The 6,000-nt window shown below is 37.8% G+C and overlaps 1 pseudogene; it reads left to right on the top strand.

Moving 5' to 3' along the window:
* The first annotated feature begins 317 nt into the window (after nucleotides 1-317).
* Nucleotides 318-6,000, top strand: part of LOC123241849 — a 67,820-nt pseudogene continuing 62,137 nt past the window's right edge.

Below are 6,000 nucleotides of genomic sequence, written 5' to 3'. Positions count from 1 at the left end.
GTGGCAATTGTTATGGGGTATCCCTTATGTGATTTTTAAAGGAATTCCTAAATATATTAAGTACTTTATAAATGTAGAGGTGGCTAAATCAATCTGGGAAACTACTGTGTTAGACATAGTGGCACACACACTTGTGTTACTATTGTGTTTCTATTTGCCATATCGAATAAGATAGATTTCTTCTTGTATGGCGTATAAGGTAAAGATCATAGTCGCTTGGTGGTGCAGAGAATCAGAAGTGAAATTGATGTTGAGGTTATAGCAAATCCAAATACAAAATATGGAGCTGCATATACACCAGCAACAGAACCAAGGCTATGGCTGTGCACAATAATGGTAAAAATCCTGATGTGGCTTTTGGGGAAACAAGGGCAGAAAAAGAACAAAAGGCTCAAGATACCGGTGATACCCCAGTTACTCTTTGTCCTTTACAAGACCTCCCAGTGGTTAGAGATGAAGGAAACTTCCACGTGAAGCAACATACTCAATTCAGGCTTGAGGATATTGAATTTATTCAAAGAAAAGCCCCAAAATTCTATGACGATCCTGGGAAATTTATAAAAATCTTAAGATCAGTGGTAAAGACCTTCAATCCTGATTTTAACAATTTTTGGTTTCTCTTTGGAGAATTATTATCCAAAAATGATAGGCAAAATTTTATAGAAAAGACTAGGAATACTCAGGGCCTAACACCATGGCCTGAGAATTGGGAAGAGCTGGATTTAAATTCAGTGCCCATCTACTAAATGCTGAAACAGGCAAGAAAATATTTTATAAAGGTATTAGAGAACAACTCCCAGTGACCAAATGCATGGTCTAAATTTGAGAAGGTCAGGCAGACAGATCAAGCAACACTGGCAACTTTTCTTGACTGAATCATTGAGGAAGTAGAGGTATATTTAGGCTTGGATATATTAAATGATACCACCATAGACCATGTGAAATGAATTTTTGTTAAAAATGCTGTTCCCCAGGTGAGGAAGTTTTTCAGTGATAATTGTCCAGATTTGGAATTTTTTACCTTGGAGGAATTAAAGAAAAAGGCTACATATGTATTTGCCCAGGAGAAAGATAAGATAAATGACAAGAAAGGTGCAATAATAGTCTCTGAAAGCAACTTAGTGAGGCTAATGGCAAAGCCAATGAAAAAGAGATCAATGACATCAAGGCTGTGGCTGCATTAAGGGCATATGAGATGAAGAATAACAACTATAGAAGTACTGCCAGTGCAAACACTAGATACCAAGGGCCTAGAAGGTGTTACCTATGCAACAAGTTTGGGCACCTCATGAGACAATGTAGATTCAGAGGACAATTTGACAGGCAAAGATATAATAGTAATAGGAATTATAGGTATAATAGCAATAATTATGGATATAGAAGAGGTAATTGGAATAATAATAATGGGAATTTTTGATATGGGTACAATCAACAGAATGGTTTCCAGTGTGTAAGGGGGAAAAACAGTTTTTTGTGGTTCAATATATTTAAAGGTGGTTGCCAGGGGAAATTTCACCAATTTAGGAATAACCTCAAGTCAAAATTGACTTTTATGGAAGTTTATTTACAATTGAGAAGAGAGAGAGGAAATAAGGAAATAGGAATCTAACACAGTAGGTAAATTACTACGATCCTCTAATTAATCCAGGTAGGTCTAATTAACCCTCAGCTAAGAGTCAGAGGGCCAGAGGCCAATAGGTGAATGAAGCAAAGCTTCATTCACAGAGTCTATTAAAAGGAAGTTTCTTAAGAGAAGTTCAGGAAGATTCAGTCTTTAAACTCAGCAGGTGGAATTCAAAAGATATTGAAAGCAGTCTCAACAAGGTTTCAGTATTCCAGCCAGCACTCCTCCACAAACCAGAAGAGCTCCTTCACCAGCAGCCCTCTTCACCAGCAGCCCTTCTCCTTTTAAAAGGGTCACTTACGCGTCATTTCCTGTGCCTCCTCCCTGATTTGCATGTCCAATCACAATGGATGCTTCTCATAGTAATGCCTAGGGGGCAGTCAGTTAATTCTGATTTGTCACCCACTCTAGCACATGTGGGTTACAGACCTCCCAGAACTGGAGGTGCTCTCAGCTTTGGTGATTAAATCTAAAGATGGGCAGTGTAGACTTAATGTAATTATCACAAGTGTCAGAATGCCTGTTGCCAGGATATGCAAGCATCCAATATGAAAACAATGCAAGATTTTATTAGAACTGGTATACAATCAAAATATAGCCAAGTTGTGTCTGGGAATGGTAATCATGGTAACCAGAATGAAGGGACATCTTCATTATGAAGGTGTGCCTGAAATTCAGAAATAATTGACCAAATTGATGGGAATGAAATGAATATTGATGAAATTGTATGTGTTAAGGATAATGATCATGTAATTGTGAATAATGGTAATAGTGTATTTGGTGTTAATAATAATATAATTGGTGTTAATAGTAATTTAATTAACAATGGTAATAATTTAATCGATGTTAATGATAATTTAAAATTTTAATCAATGTAAAAGGTAATTTAAAGAGAATTAATGATAATTTAGGTGGTGCAGGTACTAAATTAACTGAAGTAAATGGTGTTATTGGTAATTTACTTAATGTTGATAGTAAATTACCCACTGCAAATAGTAATTTGTCTAATGGTAATAGTAATTTACCTCCTCTTAGTAGTAATTTAACTAGTGTTTGTAATAATTTGACTAAGACTGATAATGATTTATTTGGTATTGATAATAATTTAATTAGTATTATAAATAATAATTAGAAAAAGAAAACTTGTAAATATTGTTGGAAATTCTAGTAATTGTGTAACTAAGAAGAATAATGGAAATTGTGATTTGATTAAGGATAATTTGACTGTAAATAAGAACAATGATACAAAAATAGAGGTGAAAAGGACCAAAGGTGCAAAATACTGGGAAAATTCTGTAATTCAAGACAATGTTAACTTGGATGGACAGGAAATAGCTGAGCTTTGTTCTGATGTTACTGTTTTAGCCCCTGTGTTAGAAACTCTCCAACCTCCCAATAGCACAGAACCACATGTGTCTGTTACTATTGGAGACCAGATTTATGACCTTATGGTTGATACAGGAGCCAGTAAATCAGTCTTACAATGTTTTCCTGAGAATTGTAGAGCTGTTGGTACAATGGATGTGGTTGTTGCTGCAGGATAACTCAGAAAGTAGCTAAATTACAACCAAAATGATAACTCTTGGATCCCTCTCTGTGGAGTATCCTTTCCTTTATATGCCCAGATGTCCCATGAATCTTTTGGGCAGGGATTTGCTGTGTAAATTGTGAGCTACTATCCAATATACTGAATCTGGTGATATTTCTTTACATCTCACAGAGTAATCTTTGAAAGCCTTTCCATTGCTTTTCTTAAATTCCAACAGTAGAAAGGATGACTTAGGTAGTATCCATCCAATACCTAAGGATATACCTAAGGACTTGTAGTCAAAATCATCCACAGATGTAGGATTGCTGAAATCAGCTGCTCCAGTCAGGGTGAGGACAAAGGAAGGCCCAGTTCCTTGTGTGCCTCAATATTCCTTGACTAAGAAAGCAATGGAAGGTATAAGACCAATTGCTGAGTCCCTAATCCAACAAGGGATGATTATACCTTGCTTTTCTGAGTTCAATACACCAATTTTGCCTACAAAAATGCCAAAACTAGATGAAAATGGCCGAACTGTTTACCGACTTATCCAAGATTTGATAGTGGTAAATGATTATGTCATCAAAACTCACCTAGTTGTGCCAAGTCCAGCTGCTATAATTTCTTTCATTCCAAGTCAGGTTAGATATTTCACCATGGTAAATTTATGCTCTGCTTTTTTCTCACTACTGATTCACAAGAATTCTCAAAAGATCTTTGCTTTCACTTGGGTGAAAACATAGTGAGCATGGACTCGTCTTCCACAAGGATATACAGTCTCACCTAGCCAATTCTCTCAAATTCTAAATTGAGATCTAAAAACAATTAAGTTTAAAGAGAGTAAATTGGTGCATTTTGTGGATGACATTCTTTTAGCATCCCTAAATGCAAAGGTGTGTCTTAGAGATAGCAATATTCTTTTGATTGAGTTATATAAACAAGTACATAAAATCTCCAAGGCAAAATTATAGAGGGTTTTGCCTTGAGTGCAATGTCTTAGATTTGTGTTATCAGAGGGTTCCAGAAGTATCACTCAAAAGAGAATAGCAGATATCCAGAAATTAAGTGCACCTAACACTAAAAAACAACTTAGAGCTATTCTTAGAACTACTGGTTTCTGTAGACAATGGATTCCTGGATACAGTGAGATCACAAAATGTTTCACAGATTTGTCCAGGAATATAGAACCAGAACCTCTGAAATTAAAGCCTGAACATCGTTTAGTCTTAGATAACCTTAAAGAAGCTATTTTATCTGCCTCTGTGTTAGGAATCACAGACTATGAGGAACCTTTTCAGCTATTTGTTAATGAAACAAAAGCTATAGCTTCTTGTGTACTTACACAAACTCTAGGACAAAGTTATCATCCAATTGGATACTATAGTTGTCAACTAGATCAAATAGCTGTGGGTACAATACCTGTCTCAGGGGGGTAGCAGCAGTGGCTGTGTTAGTCCAGAAGTCAACTGGTTTAGTTTTGGGATGTCCTATAATGGTCTATTGTTCATATCAAATAGAAGCACTAATGAGGAAATTTCATACTCAAGCATATTTGACCAACGAATATCTAAGTATGAAATTATTCTCTTAGGTAGTGAGAACATCCAGTTGAAGACATATTTTTATTATTATTATTATTATTATTATTATTATTATTATTATTATTATTATCATTCCTGTTGACTCCTTAAGAGCATAGGGCCGCAACCATCTCACGCCAGCGGACTCTGTTCTGGGCAACTTCCCCCAGCTGGGCCCATGTCATTCCGACTGTTTTTGTTTCATTTTCGGCAGATCTTCGCCAGGTCTGTTTTGGTCTTCCGACTTTCCAGCACAATGCTTGTCTGGCTACATTGTCTTCCGGTTTTCGTAGCGTATGTCCTATCCATCTCCACTTACGTTTCTTTATGTCCTGACTAATGGGATACTGGATTGTTCTTTCCCAGAGACTAGCACTGGAGATCTTTTCAGGCCATCTGATGTTCAAGATGTAGCGTAGACATCTATTAACAAAGACCTAGAGTTTATTGGTGTTAGCGCTCGTCACTCTCCAGCTTTCTGATCCATATAGGAGGACGGCCTTTACGTTGGTATTGAAGATTCAGAGCACAGTGCTTTGGAGATCCAGACAGACTGTAAGGTGTTAAATGCCTGTCTGGCTTTGTTGATTCTATTTCTGATGTCCTCATCTGCTCCGCCGTCCTTACTGACTATGCTACCCAAATAGGTGAAGTGGTCCGTCTCCTTGATGTTTTCTCCCTGTAGTTGGATTGGCAGGTCCTGTCTGCTGTTGACTGTGATCACCTCGGTCTTCTTCTTGTTGACCTGTCTTCTCCGCTTCTTCAGAGAGACGTGCAAGTTTGGCTTGCACATCCTGCTGCTTGTGAGAAAGGAGACAGATGTCATCTGTGAAGTCAAGGTCCTCAAGCTGTTTGGTATGAGTCCATTGAATGCCCGTATTATTGTCCTTGGTAATTCTTCTCATGATCCAATCTATGACCATCAAGAAGATAAGGGGTGAAAGCATGCAGCCTTGCTTCACTCCGGTCTTCACTGTGAAGGGAGCCATCAGTTTCCCATTATGGATGACCTGGCAGGCAAAGTCTTCATATAACCACTGGATGATGTTGATGAGCTTTGGGGGAATCCCATAATGCTGCATCAATCTCCAGATGATGTTCCTGTCTACGCTGTCAAATGCCTTCTCGAAATCCACGAAAGTCATGTAGAGGGGGGACTGCCATTCGATGCACTGTTCGATGATGATTCTTAGGGTGACGATATGGTCGGTGCACGATCTGAGCTGACGAAACCCTGCTTGTTCTATTCTCAGCTTCTTGTCCAAGGC

Source organism: Gracilinanus agilis, chromosome 3, assembly GCF_016433145.1.
Source record: "Gracilinanus agilis isolate LMUSP501 chromosome 3, AgileGrace, whole genome shotgun sequence".
NCBI classification, from domain to species: Eukaryota; Metazoa; Chordata; class Mammalia; order Didelphimorphia; family Didelphidae; genus Gracilinanus; species Gracilinanus agilis.
This window is presented reverse-complemented; position numbering and strand designations above follow the sequence as displayed.